Source organism: Pristiophorus japonicus, chromosome 12, assembly GCF_044704955.1.
Source record: "Pristiophorus japonicus isolate sPriJap1 chromosome 12, sPriJap1.hap1, whole genome shotgun sequence".
Lineage (NCBI taxonomy): Eukaryota > Metazoa > Chordata > Chondrichthyes > Pristiophoridae > Pristiophorus > Pristiophorus japonicus.
Window position 1 is genome coordinate 17,968,096 of NC_091988.1, and position 22,176 is coordinate 17,990,271.

At 48.7% G+C, this 22,176-nt stretch overlaps 1 pseudogene; it reads left to right on the forward strand.

Moving 5' to 3' along the window:
• The first annotated feature begins 20,614 nt into the window (after window positions 1–20,614).
• On the forward strand, window positions 20,615–20,853 carry LOC139277765 (U2 spliceosomal RNA; annotated as a pseudogene).
• Window positions 20,854–22,176: the final 1,323 nt, after the last annotated feature.

The window sequence follows — 22,176 nt, forward strand, 5'->3', positions numbered from 1 at the left end:
GGACAGTTAGTATTAACCACAAAGGGTCAAATGAGAAGGCGGTTTGGCTCATGTGCCTGTAGAAGCGAACGCCACTATTAAGGGAAAAGATAGGACAGCTGGAGGATGAGAGTAGGGAATTAAAAGGTAAGATAAGCAATAAGGACGCTGTAATAGGGCGGTTAACAGAAGGTTTGAGTAAAGAAAGGCAGGAGAAATGGCGTGTAATCACCCAGAATATTTGCAGTGTCAGGTGACCGAGTGCAGAAGGCAGCAGCAGGCTCACATCAAGCAGAGTGAAAGGCACATAGAGAGAGCCAAAGAGGCAGAAGAACAGCTAGGAAAGATAAAAATAGCATATCAGGTAGCGCAGAAACAGGGTTACGAGAGGGCAGATAACGGACCTTGTAAAGAAAAATCTGCCAGTTAATGGCAGAGTTAGACAGGGCCAAAGGGATGGTTTGTCTCATGGCCCCCGGAGAAGGCGAGGACGTTTGGGACCCAGGGGGGAAGGAGCCAGACGACGGGCCCCAGTATATTGAGCCTCGGTCGGCTCCTGAGGCACTGGGACCCCCGAGACCGATGCGTCCCTTAAGACAGCAGAAATTCGGCCCACGTGCACCAAATGATGGTCCAGCACCATTACAGAGCGACTATGTGATCCCATACACGCCGCTGCTGGTGATGCTGATGGGGATGCCTCCGTTCATTTTGCCAACATAGAGCAGATAGGGGGTATCAATAACTGCAGCGAGGGGATAATGAAATTAACACTGCTCTCCCTGGAAGGGGAGCTATATCAGAGTTTGTCAACAGCCACCAAGTTAGGTGGAGGAACCCCACAGGCTTAAAGGAGGAAATCTTGGCTGCGTTAGGGTACAGTCAAGGTAATCTGTTCTGGCAGGTAGTACAGACTAGGCAGCAAGTCAACGAATCACCCGATACATTTGCAGATAGACTGTGGCCTATTTATTTAAGGGCCACTGGAGGAAATCTGATACATTCAGAAATCATTGGCTGAGAACCATAATGACTAACAGTTTACCACGGCTGAGAGCAAAGGCCAAAGTGTGGTTTGACCCAGTCAATCTCCAAAATACTGAGGCAGATGTATTGAGAAAATTGACTCTAGCATTTAAGTCCAGACAAGGGGAAGAGGAGAAACCAAAGGGGAAAGTGCACAAAGTAAGAGGAGATGTTCGGGCAAAGAGAGAATGGAGACAAGAGGGAGGTAATGTGGGTCGATCCAAAGGGTGTTTTAACTGTGGGAAGTTGGGACACTGGAGCAAGGATTGTAGGCCCCCAAGAGGAGGGAAGCCAGGGTACGAGGGTGCTGAGGCAGAGAAGGGCCAAAGGAAGGTAGCCGATGACGCAGTACAGGTTTTAGTGGCCGCATTACAGCAGGTTATGGGCAAGGGTAAAGGAAAGCTGGATGCTGCAGTGGGTGAAAAGGGACCCAGTGCATCTGCACCCCCACTTTGACATTGTGCCCAGCCAGATTACCTGTGTCCACTCATCTATGATGAGTGGGGCAGGCCATGTGTAGATGTAAAGGTGGCAGCCATAGGGGAAGGTATTTGGTAGATACAGGAGCCTCTAGCACTGTGGTCCACTCATCGAATCCGACCACTTCCCCGTGGTCGAGCGGAGTTCCATTTACACTGGCAGGCTTTATGGGTAATGAGCAGGCTGGGGCAGTGTCAAAACCCTTAGGACCTAACACAACAAAGTGGGAATGCATTTTAATGAAGTGGGAACAGCCCAGTTTGGGAGTTCTCGGGTCGACTATATGTTGGCACACCACGCCATAGTGGATATGAAGAACAATTGTCTATGGGGGGGCAGTTGATTCAGATAGGATAGGTGAGATTGTAGTGATTCCCAGGGACAGTACAGACAAAGGCAGCACCTGCACGATGAAGCTGAAAGGGAGTTATGACTTAGAAAGATTAGTCGATAACGTTCCGACCAGGTATCAAGGGCATGTACGGGAGAACATGGATGCATTTGCAATGCACAAGCACGATTGTGGGAGAGTAACTGGGGTAGAGGTGAAGATAGATGGGGGGCCGATGACGCTGCCCCAGAAACAGTATAATTTCCCCTGGGAAGCAGAAAAGGATTTGGAAACTGCTATAAATTCCCTGGTGGATCAAAGTGTGTTGAGGACCATAGCCACGCATGTAAACTCACCCCTATGGCCAGTAAAGAAGCCTGATAACTCATGGAGGGCCACAGTAGATTACCGAGTCCTGAATAAAAATATTCCAGCCTGTGTGCCCATGGTAGCAGTGGTAGCAGACTTGATGAGGAGTATCCCCACGGCCACACTAACTTTTACCGTGCTGGATATTTCAAACGGGTTTTGGTCCATTCCCCTGAGACGGGAGGACCAGTATAAATGGGCCTTTACCTTTAAGGGTCAGCAGTACACGTGGACATGTCTTCCACAAGGATTTCACAACAGTCCCTCAATCTTTCACTAGAGCATGGCCATGCCATAAAAGGTTTTAGTCAGCCGGATCGGTTTACCCAATATGTGGACGACCTGTCGTTATTCTCCGAAAGTGCAGAGGACCACGGGCCATTATTAAGTGAATTATTGAATTTGTTGAAAGAAGCAGGTTTTAAAATGAATCTGAAGAAAGCCCAAGTCGGCCAAGAGGAGGTGTAGTTTCTAGGATTGACCATTAGAGCAGGAGAGAAAGCTATAGATGGAGCTAAGAGAAAGGCAGTCCAGGAGCTACCCGTTCCGAAGGATGTGTCTGGGGTAAGGTCTTTCCTGGGAATAGCGGGTTACTACAGGGAGTTTATTGAAGGATATGCAGCCAAGGCAGCTCCATTGTTGAGGCTTCTTAGGAAAGGAATAGAATGGGAATTGAGTGAGAGTTGTCAGGAAACTTTCATTCATTTGAAGGAGGTGTTACAGATAGCACCAGCGTTGGGAGCAATAAATGGGGACCAGGACTTTTGTTGTGTATGCAATAACTCAATAGACTGAATACTGTAAACTCCGAACAGGTACAAACCTGGCTCTACTTTATTAGGGCCCAAAGTGATTACATTGCAAGATGGTTGGCCTTTTATAACTGGGCCGCACACAGCCCAATGACCTCTGACAGTGGCGCCACCTGGTGGCTAGTAAACCCAAGCATACATACATGACAATATCCCTCTTTAAGATATTAGTAACGGTCTTTTTACAAATTGAGACGGTCCGGGGCTTTTCGCTCCTGAGTTGAACGTCTCAGTTCAACTCCTGCCTTGGGCGAGTGTTCTGAGTCTGTTATGACTGGGGGCTGGGTAGCTGATCTGATGGGCGTGGCAATGACCACGTCAGGGATTGAAAGTCCAGATTCATTGACCATGTCAATGATTGAAAGTCCAGATTCATTGATGACAGCGGAGTCCTCTGATGACTGAGGGTAGGTTGGTAGGTCACTGATTGTGCCTTTCTCAGACTGTTCCGGTTCATCCTTGTGCCGCAGCTTTGTCTGATCGACATGTTTCCTGCATGTCTGCCCATTCTTGAGCTTAATGATAAACACTCTGTTACCCTCCTTGGCCAGAACAGTACCGGCGATCCATTTGGGACCTTGACCATAATTCAGTACATACACAGGATCATTGATAGAAATGTTGCATGACACAGTAGCGTGATCATGATACCCTTGCTGACTTTGACATCTGTATTCGACATGATTATTCAAGTCAGGGTGGACAAGAGCGAGCCTGGTCTTGAGACCTCTCTTCATCAATAGTTCAGCAGCGGAGACCTCGGTAAGCGTATGGGGTCTTGTCCTGTAACTAAGCAATATGCGTGACAAGCGAGTTTGCAGTGAACCTTGAGCTACAGGTTTCATTCTTTGCTTGATGGTTTGGACCGCACGCTCTGCTTGTCCATTTGATGCGGGTTTGAATGGTGCTGACCTCACATGTTTGATACCATTGAGTTTCATGAACTCTTGAAACTCCCTACTGGTGAAGCAAGATCTGTTGTTGCTTACAACGATGTCAGGCAGACCATGCGTAGCAAACATGACAGGAAGGCTCTCGATGGTAGCTGTGGATGTGCTGGATGACATGATTGTACACTCTATCCACTTGCAATAAGCATCCACCACAAATAAGAACATCTTTCCCAGGACGGGACCTGCAAAGTCGATGTGGATCCTGGACCATGGTTTAGATGGCCACGACCACAGACTCAGCGGCGATTCTGCTGGTGCTTTACTAAGTTGCATGCAAGTGTTGCACTGATGCACACACAATTCCAGATCAGAGTCAATTCCAGGCCACCATACATGAGACCTGGCAACGGCTTTCATCATGACAATACCAGGATGCGTGCTATATGGATCATGCACAAATTTCTCTCTGCCTTTCTTGGGCATAACAACATGATTATATAATCTGATTGAATGGATAGTTTGTCTTTGCGACGGATGTAAGGTTTGGTCTCCTCACACATTTGCTTGGGTATGGCAGACCAATCACCAATAAGGATACAGTGTTTCACAACCGATAATATCGGGTCTTGGCTGATCCAGGTCTTAACTTGTTGGGCCGTGATAGGGGTTCCTTCACTCTCAAAAGCATCCATGACTAACAGTAGGTCTGCCGGTTGTGGCGTTTCCACCTCTGGTGTGGGCAACGGCAGATGGCTCAATGCATCGGCACAATTCTCAGTGCCAGGTCTATGGTGAAGGACATAATCATAGGCAGGTAATGTCAGCGCCCACCCCTTGATGCAGGACGATGCATTAGTATTGATATCTTTGTTTTCCGAAAACAATGAAATGAGTGGCTTGAGATCTGTTTCCAGTTCAAACCAAAGACCAAACAGGTACTGATGCATCTTTTTAACCCCATACACACAGGCTAGTGCTTCTTTCTCTACCATGCTGTAGGCTCTTTCCGCCTTTGACGAACTTTTTGAAGCATATGCAACAGGTTGTAATTTGCCCGACTCATTAGCTTGTTGGAGCACGCAACCAACTCCATATGACAAAGCATCACAGGCCAATACTAGACGCTTACACAGATCATAATGTACCAGCAGCTTGTAAGAGCAAAGCAGATTAGTAGCTTTCTCAAAAGCTCTATCTTGAGACGCACCTCAAAACCAGTTGTCGCCTTTTCTTAGCAGCATGTGCAGTGGCTCTAATAAGATGCTCAATCAAGATAAGAAATTATCAAAGTAGTTGAGTAGACCAAGGAACGAATGCAGCTCCGTCACATTTTGAGGCTTGGGTGCATTTTTGAAGGCCTTGATTTTTGAGTCCATAGGCCTGATACTGTCAGCAACAATTATCCTCCCAAGAATTCAACTTCCGGTGCCATGAAGACGCACTTCGAACATTTCAGTCTGAGTCCCACTTTGTCCAGACGATGTAGAACCTCTTCTAGCTTGTTCAGATGTTCGGCGGTGGCATGATCTGTGACCAGGATGTCATCTTTGAACATGACATTTCTAGGGATGGACTTCAGTAGACTCTCCATGAAATATGGCTGCAGCCGAGCGAATTCCAAAAGTACATCTGTTGTAGATAAACAGTCCTTTATGAGTATTGATGCACGTAAGTTTCTTCGACGTTTCAACAGCTCCTGTGTCATGTAGGCTGACATCAGATCCAGTTTAGTGAATGACTTCCCCCCGGCTAGCATTGCAAACAGGTCATCAGGCTTTGGTAACGGGTATTGATCCTGTTTTGAAACTTGGTTGATCATAACCTTGTAGTCTCCACAAATCCTGACAGTGCTATCACTTTTCAGCACGGGAAAAATGGGGCTGGCCCATTCATTAAATTCAACCGGTGATATGATCTCTTCACGCTGGATTCTGTCCAGTTCAATTTTGACCTTCTCCCTCATCATGTACGGAACCGTCCGAGCTTTACATAGAAACATAGAAAATAGGTGCAGGAGTAGGCCATTCGGCCCTTCGAGCCTGCACCACCATTCAATGAGTTCATGGCTGAACATGCAACTTCAGTACCCTATTCCTGCTTTCTTGCCATACCCCTTGATCCCCCTAGTAGTAAGGACTACATCTAACTCCCTTTTGAATATATTTAGTGAATTGGCCTCAACTACTTTCTGTGGTAGAGAATTCCACAGGTTCACCACTCTCTGGGTAAAGAAGTTTCTCCTCATCTCGGTCCTAAATGGCTTACCTCTTATCCTTAGACTGTGACCCCTGGTTCTGGACTTCCCCAACATTGGGAACATTCTTCCTGCATCTAACCTGTCTAAACCCATCAGAATTTTAAACGTTTCTATGAGATCCCCTCTCATTCTTCTGAACTCCAGTGAATAAAAGCCCAGTTGATCCAGTCTTTCTTGATATGTCAGTCCAGCCATCCCGGGAATCAGTCTGGTGAACCTTCGCTGCACTCCCTCAATAGCAAGAATGTCCTTCCTCAAGTTAGGAGACCAAAACTGTACACAATACTCCAGGTGTGGCCTCACCAAGGCCCTGTACAACTGTAGTAACACCTCCCTGCCCCTGTACTCAAATCCCCTCGCTAAGAAGGCCAACATGCCATTTGCTTTCTTAACCGCCTGCTGTACCTGCATGCCAACCTTCAATGACTGATGTACCATGACACCCAGGTCTCGTTGCACCTCCCCTTTTCCTAATCTGTCACTATTCAGATAATAGTCTGTCTCTCTGTTTTTACCACCAAAGTGGATAACCTCACATTTATCCACATTACACTTCATCTGCCATGCATTTGCCCACTCACCTAACCTATCCAAGTCACTCTGCAGCCTCATAGCATCCTCCTCGCAGCTCACACTGCCACCCAACTTCGTGTCATCCGCAAATTTGGAGATACTACATTTAATCCCCTCGTCTAAATCATTAATGTACAATGTAAACAGCTGGGGCCCCAGCACAGAACCTTGTGGTACCCCACTAGTCACTGCCTGCCATTCTGAAAAGTACCCATTTACTCCTACTCTTTACTTCCTTTCTGCCAACCAGTTTTCAATCCACGTCAGCACACTACCCCCAATCCCATGTGCTCTAACTTTGCACATTAATCTCTTGTGTTGGACCTTGTCGAAAGCCTTCTGAAAGTCCAAATACACCACATCAACTGATTCTCCCTTGTCCACTCTACTGGAAACATCCTCAAAAAATTCCAGAAGATTTGTCAAGCATGATTTCCCTTTCACAAATCCATGCTGACTTGGACCTATCATGTCACCTCTTTCCAAATGTGCTGCTTTGACATCCTTAATAACTGATTCCATCATTTTACCCACCACTGATGTCAGGCTGACCGGTCTATAATTCCTTGTTTTCTCTCTCCCTCCTTTTTTAAAAAGTGGGGTTACATTGGCTACCCTCCACTCCATAGGAACTGATCTAGAGTCTATGGAATGTTGGAAAATGACTGTCAATGCATCCGCTATTTCCAAGGCCCCCTCCTTAAGTACTCTGGGATGCAGTCTATTAGGCCCTGAGGATTTATCGGCCTTCAATCCCATCAATTTCCCCAACACAATTTCCCGACTAATAAGGATTCCCCTCAGTTCTTCTTTCTTACTGGACCCTCTGGCCCCTTTTATATCCGGAAGGTTGTTTGTGTCCTCCTTAGTGAATACCGAACCAAAGTACTTGTTCAATTGGTCTGCCATTTCTTTGTTCCCCGTTATGACTTCCCCTGATTCTGACTGCAGGGGACCTACGTTTGTCTTTACTAACCTTTTTCTCTTTACATATCTATAGAAACTTTTGCAGTCCATTTTAATGTTCCCTACAAGCTTCCTCTCGTACTCTATTTTTCCTGCCCTAATCAAACCCTTTGTCCTCCTCTGCTGAGTTCTAAATTTCTCCCAGTTCCCGGGTTCACTGCTATTTCTGGCCAATTTGTATGCTACTTCCTTGGCTTTAATACTATCCCTGATTTCCCTTGATAGAATCAATATCGTGAGATGATTGATGCCTTCTTCTGGTTTGAGATGGTCACGTACCAGAGCACACAATTTCTCAAAGTCCTTGTCCATTGGACTTGTAGGCGAGAGAAGGTTTTTTATGAGTCCATACATTTTTGGACCGCAAACCGTGAGGAAGACCTGCGTCAGTGGGTTCCTCCATTTTGTTGGCCACGAAGTGCTGTTCCAGGCGAGCTACAAAATCTGCCCAGTCCTCTCCCTCACAAATCTCTCTAGAATTCCAATTGTGCTCATTTTTGCATGCAAAGATTCTTAAGTTACCTCGTCGCCAAATGTTATGTGTGTAATAACTCGATAGACTGAATACTGTAAACTAACACAGCTACAAACCTGGCTCTGCTTTAGTAGGTCCCAAAGTGACTACATTACATGATGGCTTGCCTTTTATACCTGGGCCATACACACGTGCGTACAGCCCAATGACCTCTGACAGTGGCGACGCCTGGTGGCTAGTAACCCCAAGCATACATGACAGAAGTCAACCTTCAGTTGCTTTTAGATTTTATTCCACATTGGAACAAAACAAGTCTTTAGGTGTGCTGGCCAATAATGCAGTACTACTGTAATAGTAATTGTGATGTTAGGGAGTACAACCCAATCATTTTCCAAGTGCACTCGACCAACATTCTTTAGAGGAATGCAACCTCTGGATAAGCTAATGTAGTGTTCCGAGGCAACAAATAAATATTTCACTCATTTGTATGTTTTATTGAGGAAAATATGTACATGGAAAATAGCAGCAATTCAAATACCATTCTGGAAATAGTTTATCAAACTGCTCGGGAAAGTTTCGAGGAAGAGAAATTCCTTCCTTTTTTCTGGTACTACTTGGCAACACACATAAAGGAGCATAATCACAATGTTACAACAGACAGAGATTTGCACCTTATTCCAGGTCATTCTGGGCCACTAATTATGGGCCCAAGTTTCGGCCTCAGTTGCTCCTGATTTTTTGGAGCAACTGGTGTAGAACGGAGTATCTTAGAAATTCAAATTCTCGGCATTTAGTTTGCTCCAGTTCTAGTCAGTTGGAACAGTTTCACTTTGGAACAGAATTTTTTTTTCAAAAGTGGGCGTGTCCGGCCACTTACGCCTGTTTTCAAAGTTTCGGCAGTGAAAACTTACTCCAAACTAACTTAGAATGGAGTAAGTGAAGATTTTTGTACGCTCGAAAAAACCTTGTCTACACTTTAGAAAATCAGGCGTAGGTGACAAATCAGGCGTAGGGAATGGGGGGGGAGGTTTAAAGGGAAGTTTACAAACATTAAACACTTCAGTTTTACAAATAAAGAGCCATCATCAATAATAAATGATAAAAACATCAATAAATCAACCAATAAAATCAAAAAAAAATTAATAAGAAATAATTTTTTTTTAAAATCAATAAATAAAACATTTTCTACTTACCGACTGCAGCACCGGGAGCCCTCCAACAGCATGCTGGGATGCCCCCCAGCTCCCCAGTGTGTCTCTGTCAGTGTCTCTATCTCTCTGTCTGTCTGTGTCTCTCACTCTCTGTCTGTCAGTGACTGTGTTTCTGATAGCGAGGGGTGGAGGGGAGGGGGAGGATGGGGAGGGGGAGGAGGGGTGGTGTAGTGGGGGAGAGGGGTGACAAGGGAGGGGGGGTGAGAAGGGAGGGGGGTGAGAAGGGAGGGAGGGGAGGGGGGGGTGAGAAGGGAGGGAGGGGAGGGGGGGTGAGAAAGGAGGGAGGGGAGGGGAGGGGGGGAGGAGAGGTAGGAGGAAGGAGGGAGCGAAGGGAGGGAGAGAAGGGAGGGAGGGGAAGGGAGGGAGGAGGGGTGAGAGAAGGGAGTGGGGGGGAAGAGAAGGGAGGGAGTGGAAGGGGGGAGAGAAGGGGGGAAGAGAGGGAGAGAGAGAGAGAAGAGAGAGAGAGAGGGAGAGAGAAAGAAAGAAAGGAGAGGGAGGCTGAACGGGCCGGGCCCGGCCGGGCCCAAGACTTCGAGCTTAGACTTACTGGATTGACAGGTAGGTGGCGTCGGGTCCGGGGTCCGGGGGGGTCGGGAGCGCGGATCGGGGGCGGAGATCGGTCGGGAGCGGAGGTCGGTCAGGGATGGGGGGGGGGGTGGGAAAGGTCGGGAGCGGGGGAAGCGGAGGTCGGGTTGGGGGGGGGGGCGGGGCGGTCCGGTGGGGTGGGGGGGGGGTGGGAGCGGGAGTCAAGTCGGGTCGGGTCGGGTCCGGGGGCGGGGAGCGGGAGTCGAGTCGGGTCGGGAGGAAGCAGGAGCTGGGCGTGGGAAGAGCCTTACCCACGCAGCCCCAGTAAGGCCATTCGGCCAGAGCTAGAGGCTGTGTGCTTCGGGCCCCTCCCACACAGTTTTGAGCGCCTGAAGCTTACTGCACATGCGCGCCCACTGTACCGCACTGTTTTCAGCGCAGGGACCTGGCTCCGCCCCCTACAGCTCCTGCTGCGCCGCGCCGAGGGCCAGCAGGGAGCCGGAGAATCTGGAAGTTTTTTTTAGGCGCACTTTGTCGCGTGAAAAACGGGCGTCCAGGTCGGGGCTGCGCCGTTCTAGGCGCGGCCCGAAACTTGGGCCCAATAATTCCAGGGTTTCACTCTGACTGTTGTTAAATTTTATGTTTTCTTGGCTGCTTTGTTGACTTTTAACTGAAGCTGGAATTGGAAAAAAAACTCGTTGCATAATGTATAAAATAAATAATATCAGTAAATGTAGAAAATTGGAGCTTGGAATAAATTTGCTTTTAATGGAAATGCTCTTGCATCTATTTGCATATATGATGAACACACTGCATTTCTATGAATTTGTTTTATTGGATTCAGATGCAGCATACAAAAGCTTTTGGTATCTCCAAGCTTGGGAGGAGTGAAGATGCACTGGGATACTAGTAATATAAGGACAGATTTTCCACAAATTGAATAAAGTAAACTGCAACGTAATAGAGCACTTAGCTCTTTCCAGCTGGGCTGATCGAGCAGGATTTCCTGATTAAATATGCAGACACATTCCTGGTTGCTACTGGTCCGAGCACTGGAACCTTGGCAAAGGGTAAAGAGCAGCAATGGCATGCCAGCAGCTGTCAAAAGAGCAGCTGGCATAATTAAAGGGATGCCACTTAAAGATAAGTGACTGCATGTGGGAACAAAATTTGTATTAGCCTTTATAAAGGCAGTATCTATATTGAAATGGATTTTCAGCCTTTCAGTATCAGTTTGTGCCCAAGCAGTGGCTAAGAAAGCCTAATGGCTGGCACAGTAAATGTATAAGCAGGAAATGAATTCTGTGGGCAACTAATGGAGCAGTGCAGTTGATGAATTCGAGATGCGGCTGTTTGAAGTAGCTCAGAGGAGGGTTTTCCTGTTTGCCACAGAGGACAACAGGACAGCCTGCGAGCCAGAAGGTGGCAGCAAAATAAGTGAGGAAAGAGGTGACCTCAACTGTCACTAGCAGTGACATCCCGATGATGCAGGTTGCTTGCAGGCTCCATGGCAGTGGACGGCACTGATCAGCAGCTGGCTTTGCAACGTCCCTCCCCTTCTCTGAAAGAGGAGGCCTGCTGCGAACTCTGCAGCCACTTCCGTGGTGCCCACTGGGCCACCTGGGAGGGTCTCGGCCTGGCCAGCGGCCTGGCACCAAAGAGAGGGTGCCAGGCTGCCTGTTGGTGGCCCGGCCAAACCAACGTCCGCCACTGTCGTGCAAAGTTGGCCACTAAAAAAAAAATGCGAGCGCCCAGCCACCACAGCTTGGCGACCCACAAAGCTGTCGGTGGCATCGCCCCCACACCAACCTCGCTCCCGCGGGGCAATTTCTCTCATGGGATGTAAAGAGGTCGGCGCAGGGCGCTAAGGGGTCGACGCACTCGCCGATGATGCTGCCCGGGGCGAAAAGTAAGGGGCGCAGTGCAAACCCGTTTTCGCCGCCGTCATCCTGGGTAGGTCACTCCTGCCACCTGCCCCGGGCAAAAAGTCCTTTTCACCCAGTTAGCACCTCCCACAGGTGCTAATGGGTCTCTTGGAAAGGGGCAATTTCAGCCTCTAAAACTCTAGCGTTTAGAAATTCGGCAGATTTGCGCCCGTTTAGCACCATGACGAAGCTGAAAAAGTCATTTTTTGCGGCGCTAAGCGAGTCGCACAAAATTTAGCGCCAAGGCGGAAAATTAGGCTGTGGTTTTGCGCCAGGTCTAAAAATTAGCGCCAGCCTGGTTTTTTGCCGTTTTTATGAAGTCAATCGGCGTGCAACGCTGTGCCATCGCCGGGGGTGGAAAATTCGCTGATATCGCCATTTTTATGGCCGGCCCAAAAATCCGCCCCAAAAAATCAGGTCAGATCTAGCGGGCACATGGCGCTCATGACGCCATCTTGAAAAATGGAGCGGAAGTTCATTGCATAAAAGAATTTGAAGGGAAGGCTGCATTTTATGTGAGTTGATAGTTAGTTTTTAAGGATATTTAAGGACATTTAAAAGAATGGGGGTTATAATATCTCTGCCATTATTCTTCACTGCTTTTTCTATGCAGCATCGAGCTGGAAGAAAGGATTATTCAAGAGCATTTGAATGTAATCAAAGAGCTCACAGATGTATCTGGAAGAGGCCTTACCTCCCATGAGTTTACAGGGAACAGCACTCATACCTGCAGCTGTCTGAGGCACAGTGCCTTCGAAGGCTGCGCTTCCGAAAAGAGGTGGTCACAGAGCTATGCCAGCTCATAAAGGCAGACCTACAGCCTACCAGCGGGAACAGGATTGCACTGCCCGTCAAGATGAAGGTGACTGCGGCACTTGCCTTCTATGCCTCTGGCTCCTTTCAGGCATCAGCAGGAGACATAAGTTCCATCTCGCAGTGCGCTACACATCGCTGCATTCACCAGGTGACTACTGAACTGTCCGCAGGATGGACTTTATAAAGTTCCCAATGACCAAGGAGGCATAGAATGAGAGGGCTGTCGGTCTTGCACGAATTGCTGGTTTCCCCAAGGTTCAGGCTGCCATTGATTGTACGCACATCGCACAGCGAGCATCTTTGGAGGATCCAGTGGTTTATTGAAACCGAAAGGGATTCCACTCCCTGAACGTACAGATTGTCTGCGACCATACTCAGTGCATCATGGCAGTAAATGCTCAATTTCCAGGGAGCATCCATGATGCTTTCATCTTGCATGAGAGCACTGTCTCATACCTGTGAGCGTCAGCCACAAAGCCAGAGCTGGATGCAGGTGAACAAAGGTTACGGCCTCGCCACCTGGCTCATGACCCACCTCGGAACCCTCAGACACAAGCCGAGCATCGCTATAATGAGAGCCATGCAGTCCCACGCAACATGGTCGAACAGACAATTGGAGTGCTCAAGCAGCACTTCCGATGCCTGGACCACTCTGGAGGCAGCCTGCAATACTCCCCTCAGCAGGTCTCTGAGTTCATTGTGGTGTACTGCATGCTACACAACTTAGCCATCGTGAGGGGACAGGAATTGCCACTAGGGACTGCAGGACCAGCTCAGGAGAGAGGGGAGGAAGTGGGGGTGGGAGGAGGAGGGGGTGGGTGGAGGAGGACCACGAGGAGGATGAGGAGCCTGGCGACAAACCCATCCCACTACCCCCACCCCCACCACAGGGGAGGCCCTTGGAGCTTTAGCCACTACAAAAGCCTTACGTCAGCAGCTCATAATTCATCGCTTTGCTTGAACAGTGAACGGCACGTTTCACTGTTGCCTCCCCACTCTATCCCACCATGTTGACTATTCCCCCTCTTATTCTGCAAATGAGACACTACACAGGAATGGTTAAGGTGAACAAAAGAATGTATTTAACATACAGTAACTTGAATAAGATTTATTAAACATTGTAAACATAATTTAGAAACTGGGATAATATTTATTCAACATTATTGTGAACTATTAATAACTTAACAGAATTGGGAAACTTTGAAAACTTTTATAAAATAGCAACAACAGCAACAAAGCAATGAAAGAAAAACCCCTGCACCGAACATCTTTTACCTGCGGCCCCCTCCCCCATCCCGTTCTAACCCCCTCCCTCGCGCCATGACTGTACCCAAGGTGGTACCAAGATGTTGTGCAGCAACACGGCCAGAATCCTGCTCTAAAGGGGGGATGGACAATGGCATGTGTGGATCCCCTGGAGAAGCTCGGGGTATGGAAGACCCGGCTTCTGAGTGGCGAGCCTCTTGCTCTGCCTCGCTGCTCAAAGGTGATGTGGGTCTGGGTGCTGTGACACTGGGGACTGCAGTGCCAAAGGTCGAGACCATCAATTGGGCATGGTCATTGACAACCGCGACAATCTGAGACATGCCCTCCCTCGTGTCCGCTGATAGTGCCGCAATGCATGTGGGAAAAGCACCCAGGACCTCCAGGAGCTGTCGGCTGAGCTGGATGCTCTCCCTGGACAGTCCCACCATGTCTGGCTTTGCCGACTTACCATCCGGAGAGACGGCATACGGGATTCAACCCTGGGAGTGCGTGGCTGCATGGCACTTGGACCCGGGGCTTCGGATTGGCCAAAGCCGGGAGAATGTGTCTTCCTGGTCAGAGCTACTGGCCGCAGCTAAAAGAGATGTCGATTGCATCAGCACCCCCACCCCCCGGGAATAGCTTCCTGAGTTTCCTCCTCCCGTGGAGGTTCCTCGTCCTCGCTGTCTTTGTGGGTCCCCCTCCTGCACCCCCAAATGATGGGCTGAGGTGAAGGCTTCCACTGGCGGATCGGGCACCTCCTCATCTGGAAATACAAAACAACAGGCGAGAGGTTAGCAGCAGGGGAGGGGACAGGGTGACATGAGGAAGGTCACATAACACTGGCTCATTAGAAGGAGCAGCGCTACTCCATTATATGTAGCCCACAGACACTGCATCACATTCCCCCAACATAACCCGGGGATTTTGCAGGAATTACCCTCAGTTTCAAACAGGGGCTCAGCACCCCCACTGGTAGTGAACCTCCCTGAGGCATCGATCAGAGCTGCCATGCGCTCCTCCAGGTCTGTTAACGGCAGTGTCGGGGGTGGACCACCGCCTGTGCGCCGCTGCTCCCGGTGGTTATGTGACAACTTTCCCTGCAAAGATGACAATTGGAATGGTTACTAGAGGGCCCTTCTGCTCTTGTGGCACACACAGATAGCCATCAAAGCACTTGTACCATACTGTGTGCTTTTAATAAAGTCCTCTGTTTAATGGCCCTGGTAGTTGCACGTGGTTCACGAGGAAGACATCGAAGTGCAGAAACATCTTTTAAGATGTCCAAAAGCAGTCTTACTAACGTGTAATGATCATTCATGGCAAATAAGGTGCAACACTAAGCCTAGCTATACCTGTTGTGTATCTGTAAATGCATGCACTCCCATGTTCCGCCACCAGGGAGCTCATCCCCTGAAGTCCCAAGGGATTCCAGCATCCCTTGGGAGCACTGTATATAAGCCGGTCCCTAAGGCCTGTTCCTCACTCTGGGGTGTCTTATTAAAGACTGAGGTCACTGGTACTTTAACCTCCCTGTGTGCAGCCTCATCTGTGTTAGGAACACAATAACTGGCAACGAGTACATGAATCCAACGCAAAGATGCAGCAAACTGGGAAGCCTATGTCGAACGACTAGACCGGTACTTTGTAGCCAACGAGCTGGATGGAGAAGGAAGCGCTGCAAAAAGGAGAGCGGTCCTCCTCACAGTCTGCGGGGAACCAACCTACAGCCTCATGAAGAATCTTCTGGCTCCGGTGAAACCCACAGATAAGTTGTATGAGGAGCTATGTACACTGGTTCAGGAGCATCTTAACCCGAGGGAGAGGGTGCTGATGATGAGGTATCGGTTCTATACGTGTCAGCAATCTGAAGGTCAGGAAGTGGCGAGTTGCGTCACCGAGCTAAGGTGACTCGCAGGACAATGTAAGTTTGATGGCCACCTGGAAGAGATACTCAGAGACTTTTTTGTACTGGTCATTGGCCATGAGACCATCCTACGAAAACTTTTGACTGTAGAGACACCGACCCTCAGTAAGGCCATTGTGAAAGCACAGGCGTTTATGTCCACCAGTGATAACACCAAACAAATCTCTCAGCACACAAGTGCTAGCAATGTTCATAAATTAACTGGAACTGTGTTTGCGAGCAGAAATGTACAGGGCAGAACCCACGAGTTTGCAACTGCCAGCAGGCCTCAGGTGACCCAGATGATTGAGTCCACAGCAAAGGATGAATGCAAGGCAATTCACACCTTGTTGGCGTTGTAGAGGCTTCCATTCAGCCTATTCATGCCGCTTCAAAGGTTATATTTGCAAGAGCTGTGGAACAATGGGGCACCTCCAATGAGCTAGCAAACAAGCTGCAAGCTCTGCAAAACCTGCTAACCACCATGTGGCAGAGGAAGATCAAAGCAATTTCGAGCCTCAGACAGAGGAGGCAGATTCTGAAGTACACGGGATGCACACATTTTCGACGAAATGTCCACCTATAATGCTAAACGTAAAATTGAATGGCCTACCCGTAGCCATGAAACTGGACACTGGCGCTAGCCAATCCAGCATGAGGAAAAAGATGTTTGAGAGACTGTGGTGCAACAAGGCATTCAGACCAGCCCTGAGCCCCATCCACACGAAACTGAGAACGTACACCAAAGAGCTTATCACTGTCCTGGGCAGCGCCATGGTGAAGGTCACCGACAAGGGCACGGTGCACGAACTGCCACTCTGGATTGTCCCGAACAATGGCCCCACACTGCTTGGAAAGAGCTGGCTGGGCAAAATCCGCTGGAACTGGGATGACATCCGAGCGCTATCACATGTCGATGAGGCCTCATGTACCCAGGTTTTAACAAATTTCCTTCCCTTTTTGAGCCAGGCATTGGAAACTTTTCCGGGGCGAAGGTGCGGATCCACTTGGCCCCAGAGGCACGACCCATTCATCACAAGGCGCGAGCGGTACCTCACATGATGAGGGAGAGAGTGGAAATCGAGCTGGACAGGCTGCAACGCGAGGGCATCATCTCCCCAGTGGAATTCAGCGAGTGGGCCAGCCCGATTGTTCCAGTACTCAAACGTGATGGCACGGTCAGAATTTGCGGCGATTATAAAGTAACTATTAATCGTTTATCGCTACAGGACCAATACCCGCTACCTAAGGCAGACAACCTACTTGCGACGCTGGCAGGACGTAAGATGTTCACCAAGCTTGACCTGACTTCGGCCTACATGATGCAGAAGCTGGAGGAGTCTTCGAGGGGCCTCACCTGCATCAACAAGCACAAGGGACTGTTCATCTACAACAGATGCCCGATTGTAATTCGGTCGGCTACAGCCATCTTCCAGAGAAACATGGAGAGCCTACTCAAGTTGGTACCACACACGGTAGTCTTTCAGGACGACATACTGGTCACGGGTCGGGACACCGCCGAGCACCTACAAAACCTGGAGGAGGTCCTCCAGCGATTGGATCGCGTAGGACTGCGGCTGAAGAGGTCAAAATGCGTCTTCATGGCAACAGAAGTGGTGTTTTTGGGGAGAAAGATCGCAGCGGATGGCATTCGGCCCACAGACGCCAAGACAGAGGCTATCAGGAACGTGCCCAGGCCACACAACATCACGGAGCTGCGGTCGTTCCTGGGACTCCTCAATTATTTTGGTAACTTCCTACCGGGGTTAAGCACACTTTTAGAGCCCCTACATGTGTTATTGCGTAAAGGTGAGAACTAGGTATGGGGAAAAAACCAAGTAATTGCTTTTGAGAAAGCCAGAAACATTTTATGCTCCAACAAGCTGCTTGTATTGTATAACCCGTGTAAAAGACTTGTGTTAGCATGTGATGCGTCGTATGGAGTCAGGTGTGTATTACAACAATGATTGAGAAAGAGACATTAGCGTGTGTGTTCGGGGTAAAGAAAATGCATCAGTACCTGTTTGGCCTCAAATTTGAGCTGGAAACCGATCACAAGCCCCTCACATCACTGTTCGCTGAAAACAAGGGGATAAATAATAATGCCTCAGCCCGCATACAAAGGTGGGCACTCACACTATCAGCGTATAATTATACCATCCGCCACAGGCCAGGCACCGAGAACTGTGCGGATGCTCTCAGTCGGCTACCATTGCCCACCACGAGGGTGGAAATGGCGCAGCCTGCAAACTTGTTGATGGTCATGGAAGCGTTTGAGAATGATAAATCACCTGTCATGGCCCGCCAGATTAGGACTTGGACCAGCCAAGATCCTCTGCTGTCCCTAGTAAAAATCTGTGTGCTGCATGGGAGCTGGCCCAGCATCCCCGTTGAAATGCAAGAGCCAATCAAGCCATTCCAGCGGCGAAAGGACGAGCTGTCCATTCAGTCAAACTGCCTGTTGTGGGGTAACCGGGTAGCGCTACCAAAATAGGGCAGGGAGACGTTCATCTCAGATCTCCACAACACACATCCGGGTATAGTAATGATGAAAGCGATAGCCAGATCCCACGTGTGGTGGCCCGGTATCGACTCTGACTTAGAGTCCTGTGTACGGCAATGCAGCGTGTGTGCTCAGTTGAGCAATGCACCCAGAGAGGCAGCACTAAGTTTGTGGTCCTGGCCCTCCAGACCATGGTCGAGGATCCATGTCGACTATGCGGGCCCGTTTCTCGGTAAAATGTTCCTGGTGGTGGTGGATGCTTTTCCAAATGGATTGAATGTGAAATAATGTCGGGAAGCATCGCCACCGCCATCATTGAAAGCCTGAGGGCCATGTTTGCCACCTGCAGCCTGCCTGACATACTGGTCAGTGACAACAGGCCATGTTTCACCCAGTACCGAATTTAAAGAATTCATGACCCGCAATGGGATCAAACATGTCACCTCGGTTCTGTTTAAACCAGCCTCCAATGAGCAGGCAGAGCGGGCAGTACGCACCATCAAACAGAGCCTTAAACGAGTCACAGAAGGCTCACTCCAAAGCCGCCTGTCCCGAGTACTGCTCAGCTACCGCACGAGACCCCACTTGCTCACAGGGGTGCCCCTGGCTGAGCTACTCATGAAAAAGACACTTAAAACCAGACTTCGCTGGTTGACCCCAACCTGCATGATCAGGTAGAGAGCAGGCGGCAGCAACAAAATGTAAACGATGGTCGCGCCACTGTGTCACGGGAAATTGATCTGAATGACCCTGTATATATGCTAAACTATGGACATGATCCCAAGTGGATCGCGGGCACGGTGATAGCTAAAGAAGGGAATAGGTTGTTTTTCGTCAAACTAGACAATGGACAAATTTGCAGAAAGCACCTGGACCAAACGAGGCTGCGGTTCACAGACTGCCCTGAACAACCCACAACAGACATCACCTTTTTCGAGCCCACAACACACACCCAAAGGATCATCGACACCACGCCGGACCAGGGAAACAAACCCATCACACCCAACAGCCCAGCAAGGCCAGGCTCACCCAGCAGCCCTGCAGGGCCAACAACACACCAGCCCAGCAAGGGCACAGCCAACACACCAGAACAGACATTTGTACCGAGGTGGTCCACGAGAAAAGAAAGGCTCCCGACCGCCTCACCTTGTAAATAGTTTTCACTTTGACTTTGGGGGGCGGGGGGGGGAAGTGATGTTGTGTATCTGTAAAGCATGCACTCCCATGTTCTGCCACTAGGGAGCGCAGCCCCTGAAGTCCAAGGGATCTCAGCATCCCTTGGGAGCACTGTATATAAGTCGGCCCCTAAGGCCTGTTCCTCACTCTGGAGTGTCTTATTAAAGACTGAGGTCACTGTTACTTTAACCTCCCTGCGCGCAGCCTCATCTGTGTTAGGAACACAATAATACCAACATGTGTCAGATTTACAATTTAATTAATGAACGAGTGCATGAATAAAAATATTACTTACGCTGACAATCCTGCAATGGTCATTGAACTTTTTCCTACATTGTTGATGGTCCCTCTTGGTATTATTGACTGAGGAAACCTCCCCAGCCACCCTGGTCCACAAACACCTTCGCACAGCTGGGAGGGGTTTACCAGCACCCCTCCGATTAAATTCCCCCCATCTGGTTGGCACAGCTGCAAGCAAGGCCTCGCTTGCTTCATACCTAAACTTTTGGGCTCTCTGCCTGCTGGTGTCTCCTTCCATTGTGACTGCTTGGTCTATGAAAAATACCTGATTCAGCCCTGGATGTACTGGGCATGCACGGGCGGACCCTGACAGCTGACCAGAGTTGCGGGAAGAAGAAAAAAATTGGAGAAAAAAAATTAGAAAAAAAAAATTTGCGCCTGCGCAGAAGCTCCGGGTTTTTTTTCCCAGCAACAGTGAATAGAAAGATCGGCTGAAAGGCTGAGTTGAGGTAGATGGAATGGGAGGAGACTGGTGTGGAGTATAAACACCAACACAGAATAGTTGGGCCGAAAGGCCTGTTTCTGGACTACATATTAAATCGAATCCTTTTCTTAATTTCTCCCTGCTTTAGTCCTCCTACGGGAGGTGGGTGGGGTGGCTTGACCCATCCACCTCCACGGAGGTGTGTGGGGGACCTGACCCATCCACCTCCATGGCACGAACCTGGTATTGCAGTACTTCCAGGAACGGTGCAGTGGCTCTAGGCCTTTTGGCTAAGAGCATTGGCGCAGAGTGATCCTTGGCGTGTGCAAGGTGACCTCTGGCGTTTGTGATTTGACAAAGAATTGGAACGATTGGCTACGAATTTCAAAAAAAAAAAAAAAAAACTTGAAATAGGAGGTGGCATCGCTTCTCGGCCTTTTGGCTAAGATCATGCGTAACTGACCTGACAGGGGAGTAACCACCATAACCCCAAGGTGGTTCTCCCTGGATCAGGAAGGTATATGCTTGCTTTTTTGGAAACAGGAGGTGGGTGGGGTGGCTTGACCCATCCACCTCCACGGAGGTGTGTGGGGGGCCTGACCCATCCACCTCCATGGTACGAACCTGGTATTGCAGTACTTCCAGGAACGGTGCAGTGGCTCTAGGCCTTTTGGCTAAGAGCATTGGCGCAGAGTGATCCTTGGCGTGTGCAAGGTGACCTCTGGCGTTTGTGATTTGACAAAGAATTGGAAAGATTGGCTACGAATTTCAAAAAAAAAAAAAAAACTTGAAATAGGAGGTGAGTGGGGTGGCTTGACCCATCCACCTCCACGGAGGTGTGTGGGGGGCCTGACCCATCCACCTCCATGGCACGAACCTGGTATTGCAGTACTTCCAGGAACGGTGCAGTGGCTCTAGGCCTTTTGCCTAAGAGCATTGGCGCAGAGTGATCCTTGATGTGTGCAAGGTGACCTCTGGCATTTGTGATCTGACAAAGAATTGGAAAGATTGGCTACGAAAAAAGAAAAGAAAAAAAAAAAACTTGAGCATACCTTATTTGGTATTTGGCACCATGGAAATGATGATCAGTAATACCGAGAAAGTTCCTGATGGAATAATTCAGATTCAGTGAGCAGGTTATGGCTAATACCTGATAAGATCAATTTACATGTCTCTATCGGCACACAGGTGACTACAGGCTGCAAAATCTAATCCCTTCATGTGGGGTGGGATGAGTTTAGCTTTCAGAGCCCAGCCATGTCCACAAACAAAGCACACTTCATGGAAAGCTAATTCCATAGCGCCCCTCAACTTTGTTACCCACAGCCTTCTCTTTCCTTCGTACTGGGATTATAATAGTTTTTGTTAATTGGAAATACGAATCCACATTTTTTTCCAAAAGCAACCACAAATCATGAACTTAGATTATCTTTCCTATTTACATTTAAACAGCTGATCACATTGTGGATACAATAATTATCCAATAGGTGGGCTTGACTGAATAATATACAAGCAGCACATTCTCCTTTATTTTATGTTATATCTGTTAGTTGGGGAATTGTTGTACCGATTGGTGCCAAACATGTTAAAGCGACATGTTAAAACACCCTGGATTCTGGGGAGGTTCCAGCAGATTGGAAAACTGCAAATGTAACACCCCTATTTAAAAAAGGAGGCAGACAAAAAGCAGGAAACTATAGACCAGTTAGCCTAGCATCTGTGGTTGGGAAAATGTTGGAGTCCATTATTAAAGAAGCAGTAGCAGGACATTTGGAAAAGCAAAATTTGGTCAGGTAGCGTCAGCATGGATTTATGAAGGGGAAGTCATGTTTGACAAATTTGCTGGAGTTCTTTGAGGATGTTAACGAACGGTAGATAAATGTGAACCAGTGGATGTGGTGTATTTGGACTTCCAGAAGGCATTTGACAATGTCCCTCACAAGAGATTAGTGTGCAAAATTAAAGCACATGGTATTGGGGGTAA